This window comes from Oryctolagus cuniculus, chromosome 6, assembly GCF_051225735.1.
Source record: "Oryctolagus cuniculus isolate XC-2025 breed Fujian yellow rabbit chromosome 6, ASM5122573v1, whole genome shotgun sequence".
Lineage (NCBI taxonomy): Eukaryota > Metazoa > Chordata > Mammalia > Lagomorpha > Leporidae > Oryctolagus > Oryctolagus cuniculus.
This window is the reverse complement of record NC_142872.1, coordinates 49,123,889-49,144,953: the sequence shown is the minus strand read 5'-3', so window position 1 is coordinate 49,144,953 and position 21,065 is coordinate 49,123,889. Positions and strand designations below refer to the sequence as shown.

General features: G+C 38.6%; 1 protein-coding gene across 10 annotated transcripts in view; it reads left to right on the top strand.

Annotated features, from left to right (window-relative positions):
- The window catches only part of ATP10B (ATPase phospholipid transporting 10B (putative)), a 356,253-nt gene that overhangs the window by 59,911 nt on the left and 275,277 nt on the right, over window positions 1-21,065 (top strand). The window contains exon 1 of one of the 10 annotated variants that reach the window (XM_051843575.3): window positions 8,348-8,600. The exons of the other annotated variants lie outside the window; for them this stretch is intronic. The gene's annotated coding sequence lies outside the window, so the exon portion shown is untranslated. Of the gene's footprint in view, window positions 1-8,347; window positions 8,601-21,065 lie in introns of those variants that run through there. 10 annotated transcript variants of the gene reach the window in all.

Genomic DNA, 21,065 nt, shown 5'->3' with positions numbered 1-21,065 from the left:
TGTGTGATGCTAATTAATCTAAAACTTAGATCTGTAAAGGGTAAACAAAATATGCCTTTGTATCACTATCATGGTGTGATGTCTGGTTTAACATTACTGAATACCACATAAATGACTTAATTACTAAGACTAAGAAGTTAATATTCACTAAGATAGTCTACAATGGTTTTTTTGGAATTAATCTTCTCCATGGTCTCTCAACACTGTGTAGTATAGAAGCTCTTCTTTGTTAGTCTTTGCTTTCTCAAGTTATTTCAGAAATCAAATTAGTTGGGGAAGGTACAAATGAGACTTGAAAGGGGTTGCCAAAGAAGAGGTCAAGTGTAGGGGTTTTATGTGTTTCTCAATGAGGAAGTTTGATTGGCCTGTGTATATGCTAATGATGTTAAAACCTGTGGGCCAATCGGGGGACTGACAGGATGTGCATTACTCATCTTGAAAAGTTTGCTCAATATCTATCTGAAGAAAGAGCCACGCCTACCTTGAGGAGGGGCAAAGATCTACCAAACTAACCTCATTCACTCGGTAATCAGGCCCACAGTTATTTTAAGCCAATCACCTGCAGAGTTTGGAAAGCACTATTCAACCTCCAATTTTGACACTTTGAGCCCAATCATTCTTTGTTGTGGAGGCTGTCCTGTGCCTTACAGGTTTTAGGCAGCATCCCTGGCCTTAACCCAGTAGGTGCCAGTAGCACCAGCGACACAGTGACAACCAAAAATGTCTGGATATGGCCCAATGTTTGCTGGAGGGCAAAGTCTCCTTGGAGGAGAAACACTGATGTAGGGATGTTTATGTTTGCCCCTTGGGGGTCACTAGCCTCTTCTCAGAATGCTTACACTGTACTTTTCCAAAGAGGAATTCGAGTAAATGAGATGAGTTCATTTATATTTCTGGAGATGTTTGATGCCCTAGGCAACCGCTTTCTCTCTATCCCTTTTTGACTCTGAGGAAACACTTTTATTGCTGACATCTCAAATTGCCAATTCCTCTTCATATTTTTGTTATTTATTCATTGCTTCCTCTAATCTCTGCTCATTAATCTTATACCAGGGATTGCATCTGCTTAACCATCTAAATACTTCAACTTACTTTTGTTCTAAGATCTTAATAGCCATTTTGCTCATTCAGTGATGATTAATTCAAACCCTTGCCTTTATCGTAACTAAAATGATGCCAGTTTCTCTACATTTCAGTAACTTTTATAGAATTTAATGACCCTATCTTTGTGTAATTTTTAGATCTTTAGGTTTTGATGTATTCAATATAATTGATAAATGCAATTATAAGAAAATATTTCATTCCTCCCTCTCTGCCTCCCCCATATCCTTCCCACCCTCACTTTTATCTCTCCCTTCTGTTCTTTAATATATATATATATTCTCAAAAATTAAAGAATCAATCTGCTTCATAGTAAAGGGTTGTTTAATGTTTCACTTCATAAACAGTTCAACAGGTAAAAAGCCGAAAGACCCTAATTAAGCATCAATAGTGGCAAGGGCTATAAACAATAATCAAATAAAAAGATGACCATGTCACCCACTTAATCAAATTTCCAAGTAATCAAAATCAAATAAAACCTTATTACCCATTAGTACAAAAAAATGGTATAAAGTGAAGTTGGACAAACGTATATTTGTAATACTGATACATGCAGGCGTTTCTTTGTCTTTGTTTCCCCATTTTTAGTTGTAGTTCACACTTATAAGAGAACATGTGGTACTTGTCTTTATGTACCTGGCTTTTTTCACTCAATGTAATGTCCTCTAGTTAAATATATCTTGCTGCAAATGGTAGAATTTTCATTCTTTTTTTATAGCTGAATAATATTCCATTGTGCATAGATATGCCACATATTCTTTATCCATTCACCTGATGATGGACAGATACCTCGATTGATTCCATATCTTGACTATTGTGAATGGTGCTGCTATAAATATGGTGGTGCAGGTATCTCTTAGACACAATGTGTTCATGTCTTTTGGTACCCAGAAGTGGGGTTGCTGGATGATGTGGCAAGTCCATTTCCAGTTTTTCATCAAACCTCCATACCAGTTTTGACAGTTCCTGGGCTACTTTACATTCCTGCCAACAGTATATAAGTGTTCCCCTTTCTTTACATCCTCATTAATATGTGTTACTGTCTTTGGGGTTTTAGCCATTCTGAGAGGGGCAAGGTGATACCTCACTGAGGCTTTAATTTGTACTTCCCTGATAGCTAGTGATGATGAGCATTTTCCATATTTGTTGGCCACTTGTATTTCTTCCTCGGAGATCTTTTGTCAGTTTCTTAACTGGAGTGATTGGGTTTTGTTACTAAGTTTTTAGATTTGCTGATATATTCTCAATATTCCTTTTTTTTTTTCTTTTGGCTCTTCATTCTGTTGATTTCGTTTGCTGTAGCGAATTTTCTGGATTTGATGTAATTCCATTTGTTTCACTTTCGCTGCCTATGTTTTGTCTTTATTTATTTATTTATTTGAAAGTCAGAGTTACACAGAGAAGGAGAGGCAGAGAGAGAGAGGTCTTCAATCTGCTGGTTCACTCCCCAGATGGCCACAACACTGGAGCTATGCCGATCTGAAGCCAGGAGCTTCCTCCAGGTGTCCCACATGGGTTCAGGGGCCCAAGCACTTGGACTGTTTTCTACTGCTCTCCTAGGCCATAGCCGAGAGCTGGACAGGAAATAGAGCAGCCAGGACTGAAACCAGTGCCCACATGGGATGCCAGCACTGCAGGCAGTGGCTTTACCCATTATGCCACAGCGCCAGCCCCTATGTTTTGTCTTTTTAAGTCTTCCTTTTCACTTCATTAGGCATAAATTTGTTACTACAGTCTATAAATAATTTGAAATTCATTAAATTCTACCTTATTTACATTTTTCAAACATTGAACAATTGCTCCATCTTTGCATTTTGCTACTTAGAACTTATTTTCTGGATTCCTATGTGTTAGTTGTTTGAATATTTATATTTCATTGTTCATACTTTCCCAGAAAAGCAATAGATGCAATGTGGCATCTGCTGGTTATCTCTTAATTTTAAAAGATAAGTATCTTTTGATATGTAGTTATGACTACCAGTGAATTTAGGATTAAAAATCAATAATTCTTGAAAAATATGTAATGGAAGAGTACATGTTAAATAACCATGTTCGATTTTCTAAAAGAAACTCACTTCAAATATAACTTACACAGGATGAAAATAGAATATATTCCAAAATACAATAGAGGATGGGGAAAGATATAATGGAAAAATTAATAAAAGGAAAGGAAAAGTACTTATACCAGAAAAAGTAAATTTCAGAACAAATAAAATTACTAGACATAGTCATTATATAATGATAAACAAGTAAATCTATCAAGATGTAGTACTTCTAAATGTGCATATACCAGATAACAAAGTTAAACTGATGAAGAAAAAACTGAGAACTAAAATGAGAAATTATAGATTTTAATACAGCTCTGTCAACAACTGGTGAGAAAGCTAGACAAAAAAAAATTCAACCAGGGTATAGAAGAACTTAGTAACATCAGCCAATGAAATATAATCAGTGTTTATAGGACACTCCCAAGAAAGGCAAAACCAAGTGAAGTTTATTCTTGTGATGGAAAACTTCAGTATCAGAAAATGAATTAATATGCAATATTAATAGGAAAATAAGTCAATTTATATATAAATGAATTTGACATCATTCACGACCCATTTGTAATGTCAAAAAACTCAAAAATAGAAATAAAAGTGCATTTCCTCAATTTTATGAAATGTATCTGAAGTTTACAGCTGAAATAACAATTAATAGTGAAGATAATAATGCAATCTTAAGCTAGGGATTATGGATGTTCCCTCTAATCTTTCCTATTCAACATAGCCCTGAAAATTCTTGTCAGTACAATAAAGAAAAATGTATGCATAGATTTCAAAAAGAGAAAATTATCCATATTTTCAGGTGACAAATTATCTGTGGAGAATATCCAAAGAATCAAAACACAAAATACTCCTAGAACTAAAAACTGAGTTCATCAAGCTTGTAGAATATATTGCAGAATGCAATATAATATAAACATAAACGTGTGTGCTGCTATTTAATATATATAAATATGCATACATAAATCACGTGTGTGCTTATATATTGGCAAAGAATCTATGCCTGGCAAATAAAATAAGTGTATTATCTGTGTACTAGAAACTATGCAATGTTAATGCTAGTTAAAGAAATAGAATATGAATGTAGACACACCATGTCCATGGGTTGGAAGATTCAGTGTAATAAAGATGTCAATTTCCCTCAAACTGATAAACAAGTTTATGCAATTACTAGCAAAATCTAGAAATACTTTGTACATAGATATTATTATTACTATACATTTGAAAAGGTAAGAATACTACATAAAACTAACTTTGAACTAGAATAAAGCAGAAGGAATACATCTGCCTGATTTTAAGACTTACCTGACTTGAGTCATTGAGTCTGTGTGGTATTGGCAGAGAGACAGGCAATGAGAAAAAGAGCAAATTGAGAAACACCAAGAGTATTTCAAAAAGTTTGTGGAAAATCGGCATGGAAAGACATTTCTGATGCTGCAAAAATGTTTTGAAATCCATGTATCCTTCTGATCTGTATTTTCCATGAAGTTTTTGAAGACCCTTCCTACATCCACACCAATATGGCAACTGATTTTTGTCAGTTATGAAAATAATTCTCTGGAGAAGGGACCATCAAACACTTGTTGCTAGTGCAATAGGACACTCAGATAACCAAACATAATTAAACCTCAACCTAAACTTTACATCTAATGTAAAATTCAATTTGAAAGGGATCACAGACTGAAATTTAATATGTAATAGTAAAATTTTAGAAAAATATTCAGTTTCTATGGGTAGGCAGAATTGTTACTTAATTATAATACCAGAAATCATGGAATGAAAATTGGATTAAAACTTTGAATTGAATAAAAAAACTTTTAATCTGTGATAGCCTAAAGAGAATTAAGTCTAGTAACAGAAGAAGTTATTTGTAAATGATATATGCAGCAAATGCAGAAGAATATTTAAAGGACACTCAAATCTCAAAAATTGAAAAAATCCCAAAAGCAAACAATTCAATTACAATATAGATGAAATTCATTAAACATTTCACTAAAGATACATAAGTGAGAAAAAAGTTCATGGAAGTTTTCAACATCATTAACCATTAGGAAAATGCAAATGTTAATGAGGCACCTCTGTATTCCTATCAGAAAAACTCAAAGTAGCAATGCCAGATCCCTCATATGCTGCTAGCCAGACAATAGACTAGTACAGCCACTGTGGGAAACTGACAGTTTCTTTAAAATCCTCAGTGTGGCATATCATACAGTCTAGGAATTACACTCCTATGCATTTGTCATAGAAGAAATGGACTAATTTTCATATAAAACTTATATAAGTGTTTATAGCAACTATATTCATTTTTCAGTAGCTTTATTGAGATAACTCAGACATCAAACAGTTGACCAACCTGAAATGTACAATCCAATATATTTAGTTGCTTCAGGACCAGCTTTATTCAGAATAGAGCGAGAACAATTCGGAGATTTTTGAAAGATTACTGTGCATACTGTGGTTAAGTTTGGCTACTTCCTAGTTATCTGAAAGCACATTTTGGTTATGTAAGTATTATTTACTGCCTTTGCTTCCATTTTTTCTCTTGTAAAATGAAGCATTATATCAATCTCTTAAGGTTATTAAGAGTCAGAGTTCATAGAATGTTGGACACAGTTGCTGGTACAAAGTACACAATGGCAGTTAAAATGATCACATAAGTGAAATGTACACAGGTTGCAGAAAATAAGTAGTCTTGAGTTTAGGAAGTTCGTCTTGGTCCTATGGTATTGGCAGAGGGAGTTAGGGGCAAATGCCTTTATCAACAATTGTTTCTTGAATTAACAGGTTTGTACTGCAAGAATATAAGGGGTAAAATTGCTACATTTTCTAAAAATCGGGCATGAAATGCTTGACATATTTAACAAGAAATGCACCTACATATAAAATGCCAAGTTAACTTAATTGTAGACATGTTGCTTACTGGAAAGGGGGGCCATAAGTAGAGCTCTGTGAAATGTGATCTTCCATCATGACTTATTAGGGAATTTCTGCAACTGGACAAGAGAAACATGGCCCTTCTAACAAAAATTGAACATAGCATTTCTTAGCTATTATTTGTTATTAAGGTGCTAATTAACCAGACAGTGACATTTAATTTCTCATCATAGTACAACTTGCCATTGCCTGTTGGTATGTATAATTTCTAGGCAAGTTGGAAAGTTAGTATAATTTTTGAAAACTTTATACCTCATAATTAGCATGACAGCCCAGGGGATGCCAAAGACAATTTTATTCCCAAATTACACGTGCCTTTCTCCTTATTGGAAAGTAGTGAGGGGGAAAGAGTAAGGAGGCATGGCTTGTGGTCTCAAATCTGCCACCCACACCTGTGTGGCTCTGGTAGAAATAGCAATGCCCTGAGCTTCAGCACCCTCACCCGTGGCACAGGAGGAAGCACTCAGTGATCACCAATTACTTCCTGTAGTTCAGCCAAACCTGGATGTGATGTCAGGGACTGAGAAAGAAAGGAAGAAAAGCAACAAGGATGTGAAATTACTCCTCTTTAGCAAATGGAGAGATGTTAAATGCCTAATTCTTCTTCTTCCTCTTGTTTTTTATTTTTTCTTAAAAGTTCTAGGTTTGGGAATTTGGTGCAGTGGGTAAGATGTTGCTTGGGACTTCTGCATTCTATGTTGAAATGCAGAGGTTCTGGTCCCAGCTTCGGGCTAATGCACACTTTGGGAGACAAATGATGGCTCAAATGCTGGGATCCCTGCCACCCACATCAGAGACCCAGATTGAGTTCTTAGCTCCTGGTTTCAGCTTGCTCCAACTCTAGCTATTGCAGACATTTGGGCAGTGAACCAACAGATGGGAGAATTCCCCCACTTCCTCTTTACCCTCCCTCTCCCATTTTATTCTCCAGCCCCCTTCTCTCTCTCACCCTCTTCTCTGTTCCTCTCTGCCTTTATCCCTTTCTATGCCTTTCAAAAAAAAAAAAAAGAAAAATCCTAAACTCCCATGTGTTGTATTTTATATTCTTGAAAATTGCTAGCTTGCATCTTATAGCTACTACTCATACTCAGATGTGGTGGGAGTTTTTTCCCTTTTTATTTTTTATTTGACAGAGTTACAGACAGAGAGAGAAAAGTCTTCCCTCCGTTGGTTCACTCTCCAAATGGCTGCAACGGCCAGAGCTGTGCTAATCCAAAGCCAGGAGCCAGGAGCCTCGAGCCTCCTCCAGGTCTCCCATGCGGGTGCAGGGGCCCAAGCACCTGGGCCATCCTCCACTGCCTTCCGGGCCACAGCAGAGAGCTGGACTGGAAGAGGAGCAACTGGGATTAGAACCAGTGCCCATATGGGATGCTGGCACCACAAGCGGAGGATTAACCTAGTGCACTGCGGCACCTGCCCCAGTTTTTTCCCTTTTAAAATGTCCCCTATATCCATGTTTGTTTTTAGTAGTCTGATAAGAACCTCAGGTGCATAAAGTTCATTTACCGTACCAACCAAGATCTTAAGATTGTGTTCCATTCTTAACCACCTGCTTTCATCCCCAAGCTTGAAAGTTCCTTTTGTTATCTTCAAAATAGGATTGTTGATATTCTGTCCTATTTCTTAAGTTTATGAACCCACCAATAATTATCCAGCATTCTAGCAACTGGTTTGTGACATTTAAACACCTTGATTTCCAAACCAAAAAAAAAAAAAAATCCTTTTAGAGTATGAATCAAAACTATCAGTAAGTCCATAATTAAGTCAATTTCTATATATTTGAAGCATTCACATCATCTGTGTGATATGTTGCTCACTCTTTTTATATAATCAAATAGGACTAGAACCATTGTAAAAATCAGACTTCTGAGGCTTTGAGGGCAAATTTATTATCAAATGTCTATAAAAGTCGCAGGAGACAGTATTTCCTTTAAGTACCATTGAAACCCAACAACTGAATTGCATTCCAGGCCCCTCCAAGGAGTCACAACATTATAATTGCCTCACATTTAATTGCAAGCATTGAAAAATGCAGATGGACAAAGTCATTTTTATGCCATATATAGAGAAAACAATCACTCTGGATTTCGATATCCCTGGCTCCCTGATTCACTGAAAGCAGGAATTTATACAAGAGCCATGTCTAACAGTGGTGCTGCTATGAACGTGGACAGCCGAGCCCGAAAACACTGCCTCCACTGTTCTGGGGCTGGGCCCCACGCTCAGAGCCTTGCTATTCTTCTCTTTCACTTTGGGGCCTGGCGAGGCAGCTTGCTTTTCCATTTTCTTCCATTGGCCACGTTACTTTTTTTTTTTTCAGTGAATCTTCTGTTGGCTTCCAGGGGAATGTTAGCTTAAGGCCTTGCCTTGCCATCCTCAGATAAAATCAAAGAAATGAAAAATGCCATAGGAAAGCAAAATAGCGTAGCCAGGGTGTACAAGAGGAATACCACCAGTTTCAAGCACTGCTTTGCATAGCTTCTATGGAGCCTGCTCATTAGGGACGTCAGCTTTTCTGGGGTAAGTAAAAGCATCTTGATCCTATCTAAAAAACAGGGAAATAATTACCTATTAGGATCGTGCATTCTAAGTCAGGCTCAGAACATGACTGCTTATCTTTATACTGCATTTGTAACTGCATTTGACTTGCTGCGTGCAAGTCCCACATTGCTTTTCTAGCAGAATGCTGTTTTCGTCAGTTGACTTTATTATAATAAACTGATGGCAAATGCTGCTTCCTTATTCAACAGAGCTCAAAGCCTGAATGTACCAGAACACGTTTTGTGATAAATAATATATCATGCACTCATCCAGTGCAGCCCGAGGATGTAGAGGGCGTTAATGCCGTGTTCTCAAATTGGCAAGAAACGACAGCTCTGAGGAAGAGAATAGGATCATTATATTGTGTTCCAATTTCATCTCGATCAACTGAAGCTAGCACAGTGCAGTAGCTCTCTAACTATGGGTGAGAACTCCAGCTTTTCTGAGTCCAAAGGAAAACACTGTTGCTTAAAGAACAACGTGTGCAGTCTGGATGAACTCTGTCCTCCAGAAAAATCTCCATGGGGCAAATAGTGCTAAGATGGACATACTTAGTGTAATTCTACTTGGTGCCCTATTCATAATTTTTTTAATCACTCTGATCAGCTAGTTGTCTAACCTGTATGAGTTCATGTACCTGGTGGAATTCATTTTTTTCCCTTAGAATTTGCTACAAAATCGTGGCCAGGGTAGCCAGCAAGGAGTTCAAAAGCTCCAGGAGGAATCTTGACCTCCAGTAGCCCATCTGGAGGCTCGCTCCTCCTCCTCCCATGGCCCTTTCTCTGTTTCTTCATCTTGTGAACACACTGTCAAGGGTGCTAGGAGTGTTTCCGCATTAGCAGATGCACTGTTACATGAAGCCATTCATCAGGCAGATCACAGATGTTGTTTTCTTTCTAGATGTTACTATAATTACTCTTAATAAACCTACTGAGTTTGTCACTTCATTGCAATAGATGACTTTTTAAAAAATCTATCAAATAATTCATGGCTTAAATTCTCTAAGGTTTATGTGGCATTTCTACCTTGGAGGGTTCAGGCTCTCTCCTCAGCTTTTCACAATGTGTTGCTGGAAGGATGTAGTAATTAACTTCATGGGTGAGGGATGAACAGGCTCTCGAGGCACTGAAGATTGAACCCACATGCTGAGTTGGCAATCAAATCACGTGCCCCTTCTGTTAAAACATGGGTGTTGATTTGAGGCACGTGGTGCTGGTAAATCCAGTTAAAGCAGGCTGTGCCTTTGTGAGGGAACGATGCTGGGGGAGGGAGGGAAGCTTCTTGCAGCTGCCTGGTTTCCAAATGGTGAAACTTGTACCTGGAGAAATGAAGCCCAGTGACTGAGACAGAACCACACCAGAACCCAGGGCTCATGGCTCTCAAGCCTCTGTTGAATCTTCTCCCACAGCCCTTCTTGGAATGTCCCATGCCACATCAGACCGATGCAACTGTCCTGAAGGATGCAAGAGTGAATTACACAGGTTGAATTTCTGAGACTGATTCTGTTTTACTTCTCCCCTAAAACTAACATTAGCAAGTATCAAATCCTAGATTTCAGCCTATGGAGCGCCATCTTCCTTGTTGACTAAACAGCATTGATTTCTCCTCTTCCGGAGGTACTCTTTGAAACTTTAAAAGTGGAAGCTTCCAGAGCTCTTCCTTCCTGCCACTTCTTAGTTGCTTGTCATAGACACTTTTATCTGTATTTTTAAAATGTTTTTATTGACTCAAAAGCCTAATTTACTCGTGGGCTGGCCCAGGCAGAAGCAGGAGCTTCATGAGTCGCCCACATGGGTGGCAGGGTCCTGAGCATTTGGGCCATCTCCTTCTGCTTTGCCAGGCACATGGGCAGGGAGCGGCTGGGACCTGAAATCGTGCTCAAACCAGATGCTGGCATCACAGGCAGAAGCCTCGCCCGTTATACTAAAGTGCAGGCTCCCATGCAGTCTGAGGTTGAGTAATTGAGTAGTATCAGTAATGGTAATGGGATTTTGTAGGAAAACCATAGGCATTGGAAGGGTTCTTAGTTTCAAATCCCTGTTCTACTTAGATAGTGTGACCTTGGGCAAGTTAATCACCCTCTAAAATACACACACACACACATGGAGATAGGAAAGAGACCTACTACAATGCAAGGATTGCCTCAAAGGGAACCCTAGTAATTGCTAGCCATTACTATTGATTGGAGGCATTTTTAACCATCATGGCACTCTTAAATTACAAGTTTTTAATGTCTGGAGGCAAGTGGATCCTTACTTCTGTTTTGAGTGTTTGTGATTACGAGCTGCCATGGCCCATGTGGGAAGACTAGCATATGGTCGGCAGCCTGCATGCAGCCTATATTCTTTGGGAAGACACTCTTATCTCCCAAAGTGTCTGCAAGTTCTCTGCTGTGCTGTACTACCAATCTGAATTCACCAAATTCCAGAAATGACACAGGAACACAAGAATACATTGAATATGTCTTTGCATCTGCCTGATGAAATGAAAATTTCAGGGCCAGTGCTGTAGCTTACTTGGTTAATCCTCCACCTGCAGCACTGGCATCCCATGTGGGTGCTGGATTCTGTCCCAGTTGCTCCTCTTCCAGTCCAGCTCTTTGCTGTGGCCCAAGAAGGCAGTGGAGGATGGCCCAAGTGCTTAGGCCCTGCACCTGCATGGGAGACCAGGAGGAAGCACCTGGCTCCTGGCTTTGGATTGGCACAGCGCACCAGCTGTAGTGGCCATTTCGGGGGTGAACCCACGGAAGGAGGACCTCTCTGTGTCTCTCTCACTAACTCTATAAAAAAAAAAAGTAAAAAATTAAATTCCAGATCCTTCCACTCACTGGCGAGCTTGATGGTGAAATTTTCCCACACACCACCATGTATTCTCTATTTCCTTTCCCCCAAAAGCAACATAGAGCAGTGGTTCTCAAAATGTGTTTCCTGAGCCCATAGTTAGGAACTTGTTAGAAAAACAAAATCCCAGGCTCTGCTCCCAGACACCTGAGGTCAACAGTTCTGGGGATGACTCAGATATCCATTTCTAACAAGCATCCAGGTGGTTCTGATGGTCACTTTGGGATACAGAACCATGGCTTGGGGAAGCTGCCCAGCTGTTGAGTGAATGGCAGTGTTGCTCAAAGTGGAGGACATGTGCCAGCATAGTACTCAAAATGATCTTAGCTGGGACTACGATGCCTTTAGGTGATAGTCTGATGTGGCACCAGACAGCAGAATCACATAGGGGATGTTTTTCCCTCAATTTTCGGTGAGGCCCCAAGTTTGCTGTTACTAGGTCTTTAATAGCTCTTTAACTGGTAGCAACCTTTGCACCAAAGGGGTCAGAAAAAAAAAATCTCATGTCCTTGCGGGCAGCAGGATCTAGCTAGAATTTAGTGATATTTTGTTTCTTCTCTCTGTGACGCATTATATAAGTGATGTAAAAAAATTTCTTTATAAATGCTACAAACTAAGAAAATGGTAATACAGTTGGCTCTAATTCCATTTGTGCTGTGAATTAGCTGTGCTGTTTTCCTTTGCCTCTATTTTTTTCTCTACCAACTGGGGATGATACTAACATCACAAAAGGGGTAAAAGATAATATGTGTGGAAAATGTCTGATACAATCCTCAGAATATGATAGACACTTGACGGTATTATTTCTTTGAGGATGATTTGAAGTCCAGTTAGTGTGTTGCCTTCAAAATTGAATTTCTGTCTAGGATTCAGATTCCTCACTTGTAAGATGGTAGAAAAACAGAACTGGCTGTCTGGAAGTTCCCTCTCAAATCTTAACTGTGTGTACATAGGTATATTGTATGCATGTGTGTATATACACGTATAATAAAGTCTGCATTTACTTGTATATAAGTATGGCTGAGGCAGAAAAGTAGTTTTATTCCCTCGATGTAAAGCTTGAGTGTTTGGGAGTATTGTTGAAGGCAGTTGACTGTGTTGAATAAATGAAAAATCAACTCAGGAATGTAGGCACTGATGTATATTTCAGAGCTCAAAGGTAATTTCATTGTATTTTTATCATCTGTCAAATTTAAAGCAATACTGTGACTAGAAAATAGATTGTCACAAAGGTTTCTTCGAGGATAATGGTTTCCATGAGTTGGTGCAAATATATTCAGAGACTTCTTCCTTTTTAATAATCATATTTTTCCTTCTGAATTGCTGATGCGCTCACATTTGAAAGGCAGTTTGTCCTTTGTTGTCAACTGAACTTGATGGAATAATAGAAAATTCTAAAAAATTCAATCAGATTGTGTTGCTTCTCAAAGGAATTTCTTGACTACTTACACTACTTAAAGAGAAAAAGAAGAGACAGTATTTCTTTGGTCTTGTACAAAGCACGAACTAAATTTAACAGTGCAGGTTCTAGTTAACGTGCTGACTGGGTTTGGGGGTCCTTGGAAGGGAAGAAGTGGTACGTAAAGTTTTGGAAGATTGGAGTGTCAGGAAATCACAGGTTGTAATCAGCAGTCTATATATCTCAAACAACAGTGTTGTCAATCTAGAGAACTAAAAACACAAAAATGGCAGAACTAGCTCATCTAAATCGGCAAATAAAATAGCTTGCCTTTTTTTTTTTTTTTTTTTTTTTTTTTTTTTTTTTTTTTTTTTTTTACATAACTGACTATTAAAAGGACCCAGAAGCTAGATTCTCGGAAATGTTGGCACTTCGATGAAATGCCCCAGTGGGGCCAGTTGACTTGATTCAACAGGCACCTCACTGAAAATTACAGTGTAAAATGCAGGGAGTTTCTAGTCAAATGGATGAAGATTCAACCTGCCTTCTTTTTTGAGTTCCAGTTTCCTTATCTAGAAATTGAGGATAAAATGTTCCTACTGGAGCCAGTATTGTGGCATAGCGGGTTAAGCTGCCACTTGCAAAACTGGTATTCCATATTGACACCAGTTCATATCCCAGCTGATTGAGCACCCTGCTATGCACCTGGGAAAGCAATAGAAGATGGCTCAACTCCTTGGGACCCTGCATCCACATGGAAACCCTAGATAGAAGCTTCTGGCTTCAGCCTGACCCAGCTTTGGACATTGTGGCCACTTGGTGAGCAAACCATCAGAGGATGCAAGATCTCTGTCTCTCTGTCTCCACCTTTGTCTCTGTAAATCTGCATTTCAAATAAATAAATCTTTCTTTAAAATTTCCTCCTTTACCAGGTTGTTCTAAGAATTAAGTAAATGTTGCTGGAAATAACCAAATGCTAATTTTCACTGAGCACTTCCTACCTGCCAAGTGCTGCTCCAAAGATTTCATAGGATCTCGCATAGGATCATTGAAACCTCAATAAATCCCTGAGAGAGGTACTGTTTTAAGCTCCATGTTGTGGATGTGGAAACTGTACCCCCAAAAAAACTTGATTAACTTGTCAAACGTGTCAGGAAGAGACAGAACCAAAATTAGGGCCCAGCAAGTCTGAATCAGATGGCTCTTCTTGAAGGTTTAGAAGTGCATAATATTGTTCTCAGCATTTCATGTAAGTTGAACTATGTGAAAATACAGCTACATGATTATCTTGTACTTATAAAAATAGCAATTTTGTGTGATGTTACCTACTAAGCATTGATTATGTATAAAAATAGCTTCTACTACAAATAGCAATGATAATGAACCTCACTTCTTAATATAAAGAATGCTGGTAGAATGTAGAGGAAAGACCATAGCTTAGCAGTCAGGAGCTGCATGAAATGCAGCTCTGAGTTTCTCTCTATGTAAGAATAAACCAGTCTTTTCCAACTCTAAAAGTCAATGGCGAAGCCAATTATTTTATCCAATCCATCTTTGGCTAATATCTAGGTCTACCATGAATGACTAATATATGGTGCATGTTATACACAGCTCACTGTTACAAGTATGACAATACACAAATTGCTGCACAGCCTGTTCAGTGTTTCAAGTTTATTAAGCAAATGCTTGGATAGTAGTAGGGTTTAACTATTTCTAAATAGATATTTTTCAAGTTCTGTACTTGCTGTAATCCAGTAATAAATAGTGCATAGATTGTAGTGGGTTCAGTGATTATACTTTTGAGTAGCACTAGAAATCTATAAGTGTAAACACAAGGAAACTTCAAAATATACGTGGAAAAATAAAAGTAAAAGAAAACAAGTGGGGTGGGCATTTATCCTAATAGTTAGGCCACCAGTTAGGATACCCACATTGCATATCAGAGTACCTAGATTAGGTACTCAGCTCCTGCTTCTGGTTACAGCTTCCTTTTAGGACAGTACCTGAGAGGCAGTGATCACTACTCAAGTGACTGGTGTCCTGCCACCCACATTGGAGACCTGGGTTGTATTCCTGGCTCCTGTTTGCAGCCACCTACCTACTGAGCACACAGGAGATGCCAAGTCAAAGATTAGAGCACGTATTTTTGCTCTGTTACACAAAATGTCTTACCTCTCTTTCTTTCGAATTTTTAAAACCTGAAAGAATTTCCCATGCTTTTCTAAGATCACTGGTAGAATCTAAAAAGAGAATGTGTATGTGTGTCTATATGTTCTTCCCTTTGAAAGAGAAACAGTGACTTGATCAGCCCTTGTCCTGACTGTTGATGAACAACTTTATCCCTTTTAGTATTATTTTTTGTTCTAGTTAATGCTATTGGTTGAACTCTGTAATCAACACACATTTATTCTTAGGTGTTGAAATTTAACTGAAAAGTGATCCCTGTTAAATATAAGAGTGGGAATAAGGGAGGAAATGTACAATTTGGGACATGCTCAATCAGACTTGCCCCAAATGGTAGAGTTAGAAATGTGCCAGGGGATTCCAATACAATCCCATCAAGGTGGCATGTACCAATGCCATCTCACCAGTCAAAATGATCAATTTCAGTTCACAATTGATCATACTGATAGGTCTAAGAGTCAAAGGGATCACATAAACAAGACTAGTGTCTGTGAATACTAACTGATAGAATTAAAAAGGGAGAGAACGATCCAACATGGGAAGCGGGATACACAGCAGACTTGTAGAATGACAGATGTCCTAAACAGCACTCTGGTCTCAGAATCCGCCCTTAAGGCAGTCGGATCTGGCTGAAGAGCTCATGAGAGTATTTTAGGCATGGAAAGCCAAGACACTCTGGGGAAAAAGAAAAAGAGGACCTAAATGAAAGATCTCTGTGAGTGAGATCCCAGTGGAAAGAACGGGCCATCAAAGAAGGAGGTACCTTTCTCTGAAGGGAGGAGAGAACTTCCACTTTGACTATGACCTTGTCTAAGTAAGATCGAAGTCAGCGAACTCAGGAGGCTTCCATAGCCTTGGAAACTTACGGCTAGAGCCTAGGGAGATTTCTGACGCCATAAACAAGAATGTGAGTTTGCTTAGTCAACAATAGGAGTCACTGTGTACTTACTCCCCAAGTAGGATCTGTGTCCTTAATGTGTTATACAATGTGAATTAATACCCTAACTAGTACTGAAACTGTATTTTACACTTTATGTTCTGTGTGGGTGCAAACTGTTGATCTTTACTTAATATATACTAAATTGATCTTCTGTATGTAAAGATAATTGAAAATGAATCTTGATGCGAATGCAATGGGAGAGGGAGCGGGAGATGGGAGGGTTGCGGGTGGGAGGCAAGTTATGGGGGGGGGGAGCCACTGTAATCCAAAAGCTGTACTTTCGAAATTTATATTTATTAAATAAATGTTAAAAAAGAAAAAGCATTACTTTTGCAAATTAGAGAAGAATATCTATAAAACAAAGCCAAGTTTTTAAATGTTTCATACCTACAATACTACTTGGAGTATTTGCATATGATAGGAAAAGAAACAAATGTGTACCAGAATCTGTTAGTTTTTAAATTTTTTTTGAACAATAAGTAGTCACTTTTCATGTCATTATGTTTGAAGCACAAGGAAATTAGAAATGAGACATGGCACATGTCCTTCTGAAGTTTACAGTCTAGCCAGAGACCTTAGGATGTGACCAGAGTCCTAAAATAGTGGATAGTACCCACAAGAGAAAGTACTTAATTTTACTTGGGTAAAATAGGATGCTCCACACCCAAAGTGTACTTCCTATAAGTTTTTTTAGAATGGGTTTTATTATTTAAAAAACTTAATATTCAGGTATAACAAACACGCAAGCACAGTACAGACTAATCCTCAGTGTACAGCTTGATGAATTACAGCAAAGGGAACATGCCTAGGAAGCCACCATTTCATATGTTTAGTAAACACAGTGTTACCAGTTTTCTAGGTCCTAATGAACCTGCTGCTTCCCAATTGTTGCCCTCTGTCTTTTCACAGATGTTGCCCCAATCCTAATTTATAACACCAAGAATTAAATGTGCTACTTCTTAAATCTTTGAGTGAAATCATAGTGATGTATTCTTTTGTGACCTGCTTGTTTGCTCAATGTATCTGCTATTATGGCACCCACACTTTGTGCTAAAGCATCCCAGGGCACTGCAATGTGCTGATCATGGAATTGCAGGCAGAGAAATATAATTTTACTTAACAACTGTTGAATGCTTAATGAAGTAGTAGCTTAGGATAGTTCAGTTTCAGCATTAGATTTCACCATATTTTTCTTGGTAGTTATGTCTTTTTTCTTCTCCCAGGGAAACTCTTTATTTAAGGAATACAAACTTTGTGTATTTCAAAAGTACAGCTTTAGGAATATAGTGACTCTTCCCACCATACTCACCCTCCCACCCCTCCTCCTCCTGTCTCACATCCCCAGTCCTATTGTCCACTAAGATCCATTTTTTTTATTAACTTTGTACATAGAAGACCAACTCTATATGAAGTAAAGAGTTCAACAATTTGCATGGAAAAACAAAACTGTTCCTTAACAGTCAAGACAAGAGCTGTTCAGTCATTATATCTTGAAGTTAATTTCACTTGTTTTTAGAAAGTAATTAACTTTAAAGAAGCACCAAAGAATGATACATCTTTTGAAAGCACTTAGACATAATTATAATACAACTCATTGAGGACAGAGGTCCTGCCTGGGAAGTTAATGCACAGTGACTCTTGTTAATGTAACTCTTACATATAATGTCACTAATCAACTAAGGCTCTTGATATGAGTTGCCAAGGCTATGGAAGCCTTTTGAATCCAGTCTCCATCAGTATATAGACAAGGCCATAAGCTAAGTGAAAGTTTTCTCCTCCAGAGAAAAGTACATCCTTCTTTGATGGCCACTTCTTTACACTGGAGTCTCACCCACTGAAGTCCTTCATGTAGGACAGTTTTTACCACAGTGTCTTGGCTTTCCATGCCTGAAATGTTCTTGTAGGCTTTTCAGCCAGACTAGAATGCCTTAAGGGCTGATTCTGAGATCAGAGTGGTATTTAAAGTGATTGTCATTCTGAGTCTGCTGTGTGAACTGCTTCCCATGTTGGAACATTCCCTCCTTCTTAATTCAATCAGTTATTATTACCAAACCCTTAATCCTATCCATATAATCACTTTAACACTTAAGAAGGAATTTTTACCACCCAGCTTAAGGGGATTTGGGGCTCCATAGCCAGTTTTTAAACTGTACCCTTAGAAGTAAGTCTGTAGGAATCTACAGAAATATACAGCTTTACAGTTATAAACATCATACACTTCATTACTAAAACTTGAGGAACATGGTGGTTGTTCCCACTGTTCCCATCCTCCCACTCATATACCCAAGCCCTCTTCATCCTCCTCTTATTCCCATTCTTATTTTTACCAAGATCTATTTTCAATTGATTTTATGCACATATGTTTAACTCTGTTGAATAAAGAGCTCAGAGTATTTAAAAAAATTTTAGTAGTCAAGACAAGGGCTGTTCAAGTTATTGCTTCTTAAAGTATCAATTTCACTTCTACATACTGCCTTTTAGGTGCTCTGTTATCACAGGTCAGGGAGAACAACAGTATTTGTTTCTTTGGGACTGGCTTATTTTTTTAAGGATTCATTTATTTGAAAGTCAGTTACACAGAGAGGAGGAGAGGCAGAGAGAGAGGTCTTCCATCCGCTGGTTCACTCCCCAACTGGCTGCAATGGCTGGAGCTGCACCGATCCAAAGCCAGGAACCAGGAGCTTCTTCCAGGTCTCCCATGTGGATGCAGGGGCCAAAGGACATAGGCCATCTTCTACTGATTTCCCAGGCCATTGCAGAGAGTTAGATTGGAAGTGGAACAGATGGGACGTGAAACAGTGCCCATATGGGATGCCAGCACTGCAGGCAGCAGCTTTACCTGCCATACCACAGCAGGAACTGGCATATTCCACTAAATATGATGTTGTCCAGACTCATCCATTTTGTTGCAAATGATTGGATTTCATTTTTTTTACTTCTCTGTAATATTCCATAGTGTACATATCCTCTAATTTTATTCAGTCCTCAGTTGATGTGTATTTGGGTTGATTCCATGTCTTAGCTATTGTGAATTGAGGTGCAATAAACTTGGGGGTGCAAATAACACTTTGATATGCTGATTTCATTTGCCTTGGGTAAATTCCCAGGAGTGGGATGGCTGGGTCACATGGCAAGCCTATATTCAGATTTCTGATATACCTCAGACTGTCTTCCACAGTGGCTGCATCAGTTTACATTCCTACCAAGAGTGCATGAGGGTAACTCTTCCCCCCAACATCCTTGCCACCATGTGTTGTTTGTTGATTTCTGTATGAAAGACTTTCTAACTGTGGTAAAGTGAGACCTCATTGTTTTGATTTGCATTTTCCTGATGGCTAGTGATCCTGAGTGTGTTTTCATGTGTCTGTTGGCCATCTTGGCCATTGGGATTTCCTCTTTTGAGAAATGTCTAAGTCCTTTGCCCATTTCTTCACTGGACTGTTCGTTTTGTTTCTCTTTTTAAAAAAACTTTTATTTAGTAGATATAAATTTCCAAAGTACAGTTTATGGATTACAATGGCTTTTTCCCTCCATAACTTGCCTCCCACCTGCAACCCTCCCATCTCCCGCTCCCTCTCCCATTGCATTCGCATCAAGATTCATTTTCAATTATCTTTACATACAGAAGATCAATTTAGTATATATTAAGTAAAGATCAACAGTTTGCACCCACACAGAACATAAAGTGTAAAATACAGTTTCAGTACTAGTTATAGCATTAATTCACATTGTATAACACATTAAGGACACAGATCCTACTTGGGGAGTAAGTACACAGTGACTCCTATTGTTGACTAAGCAAACTCACATTCTTGTTTATGGCGTCAGAAATCTCCCTAGGCTCTAGCCATAAGTTTCCAAGGCTATGGAAGCCTCCTGAGTTCGCTGACTTCGATCTTACTTAGACAAGGTCATAGTCAAAGTGGAAGTTCTCTCCTCCCTTCAGAGAAAGGTACCTCCTTCTTTGATGGCCCGTTCTTTCCACTGGGATCTCACTCACAGAGATCTTTCATTTAGGTCCTCTTTTTCTTTTTCCCCAGAGTGTCTTGGCTTTCCATGCCTAAAATACTCTCATGAGCTCTTCAGCCAGATCCGACTGCCTTAAGGGCGGATTCTGAGACCAGAGTGCTGTTTAGGACATCTGTCATTCTACAAGTCTGCTGTGTATCCCGCTTCCCATGTTGGATCGTTCTCTCCCTTTTTAATTCTATCAGTTAGTATTCACAGACACTAGTCTTGTTTATGTGATCCCTTTGACTCTTAGACCTATCAGTATGATCAATTGTGAACTGAAATTGATCATTTTGACTGGTGAGATGGCATTGGTACATGCCACCTTGATGGGATTGTATTGGAATCCCCTGGCACATTTCTAACTCTACCATTTGGGGCAAGTCCGATTGAGCATGTCCCAAATTGTACATCTCCTCCCTCTCTTATTTTCAGTCTTGTATTTAACAGGGATCACTTTTCAGTTAAATTTCAACACCTAAGAATAAATGTGTGTTGATTACAGAGTTCAACCAATAGCATTAACTAGAACAAAAAATAATACTAAAAGGGATAAAGTTGTTCATCAACAGTCAGGACAAGGGCTGATCAAGTCACTGTTTCTCATAGTGTCCCTTTCACTTCAACAGGTTTCCCCTTTGGTGCTCAGTTAGTTGTCACCGATCAGGGAGAACATATGATATTTGTCCCTTTGGGACTGGCTTAATTTACTCAGCATGATATTTTCCATTTTCCTCCATTTTGTTGCAAATGACTGAATTTCATTGTTTTTGACTGCTGTATAGTATTCTATGGAGTACATGTCCCATAATTTCTTTATCCAGTCTACTGTTGATGGGCATTTGGGTTGATTCCACATCTTAGCTATTGTGAATTTATTCTGTTTTTTAATGCTTTATTAGTTGCATAGTTTGCAAATAATTTGTCCCATTCTGTCAGTTGACTCTTCACTTTACTGTTTTGAAGTACAGAAGCTTCTGATTTTGGTGTAATCCAATTTGTGAATTTTGGCTTTTAATGGCTATACTTCTGAGTGGCTTTTTGTGCAAGATTTAAGGTAGGGGTCTTAC